The sequence below is a fragment of the Agrilus planipennis genome, unplaced genomic scaffold (genome assembly GCF_000699045.2).
Source record: "Agrilus planipennis isolate EAB-ADULT unplaced genomic scaffold, Apla_2.0 scaffold155, whole genome shotgun sequence".
NCBI classification, from domain to species: Eukaryota; Metazoa; Arthropoda; class Insecta; order Coleoptera; family Buprestidae; genus Agrilus; species Agrilus planipennis.
This window is the reverse complement of record NW_020439161.1, coordinates 733744-735175: the sequence shown is the minus strand read 5'-3', so window position 1 is coordinate 735175 and position 1432 is coordinate 733744.

Genomic DNA, 1432 nt, shown 5'->3' with positions numbered 1-1432 from the left:
AGAGAAAAAGATGGTCTATTATTTTAAATTATTTCTTTTTAATCATCCTCTTTTGAATTCCAAAATTGAGGTAAATGACACACACTATTAATTGCAATTAAGCAAATGAAAAATAATTCGAATTTTCCCTATTAATAAATTTGTTGTAAGTATTTGAAAACAAAAAGCTGGTATAACATGTATAATGAACTGTTCACAAAGTGTATATCGCTAATTTGTATTATTTGTAATTAGCAAGAAAAATTGTAAAAATATTGCCTAAAATACTAGTCATAGAGAGTTTTATAAAACAATATTAGGAAAAATTTGTACTATTTTGTTGTTATTTTATTATGAAAAACTACTGTCAATGTATATTGCCATCAATGCACTAAATTTTTTGTTATTTAATAATTATCGTAATAATTAGGCCAGTGATTTGCTATTATGTATTTGAAATGTGCCTTACATCTAACTGTAAATATCTTATTACTATTATTAAAGTAATTTTTGTGAATGATAAATGTATATTTTCTACTGAACGGTAGATGGTACTAGTGTAGTAAAGATTCCTGTAATTCATTAGAGGTAAAGTATTGAGTTGGAGTGTTGACCGATAGATGGCGCTGATGTAGCTGTCGACGATGTATTCTAAATCGTATATTTAAGAATGAGAAGCTTATATATAGGGGTGGTTGGTCGGTGGTTCGGGACGGGGGGCACGGATTGGAAATGTATAATTGATGAAAAATTTTCAATATGATGGTAAGTAAGTAACTTCTTTAACCTTTAAACAACTTATATATATTGTAAGTTTATATTATAAGTCACATATTTAGAAGGTTGATGATCAAAACCAAACAGTATGTTGTTAAACGAAATGTATATTAAAATGCACGATACAATATTGTTTAAAAATATTCCACAGATTTATTATAATTTTAATGCTGTACGTTTTACTACCTATAGTAATTCAAATAAATTTAATAAGATATTATATTGTATATATTACATATTATACTAAGAACACAAATACATTCAATAAGATTCTATATGGTATATATTACACGGTATAGTAATAACAAATACATTTAATAAGACGTTATAAAATATACATATCACACAGTAATGATTCAAATAAATTTAACAAGATATAATATTATCCATATTACACAGCACAGTAATAATTCAAATACATTTAACAAAATTCTAGAAAAATTACATATTATATATGTTATGTTGCCTATAAACTGTTAAAAATTATATTAGGGTCAAAAATACTCCCTTAACTGTGGCCTCCACATCTCCCCTTATAGCCACCCTATCCTCCCAAATTAATATTAATTATCAGTACAAAAAAATAATGTAATTTAATTTTAGCAATTATACCAAAAAGTCAATTTACAAAGGTTTAAACAAAAATTACGACTGTATTAACAGTTTATAGAGTAAC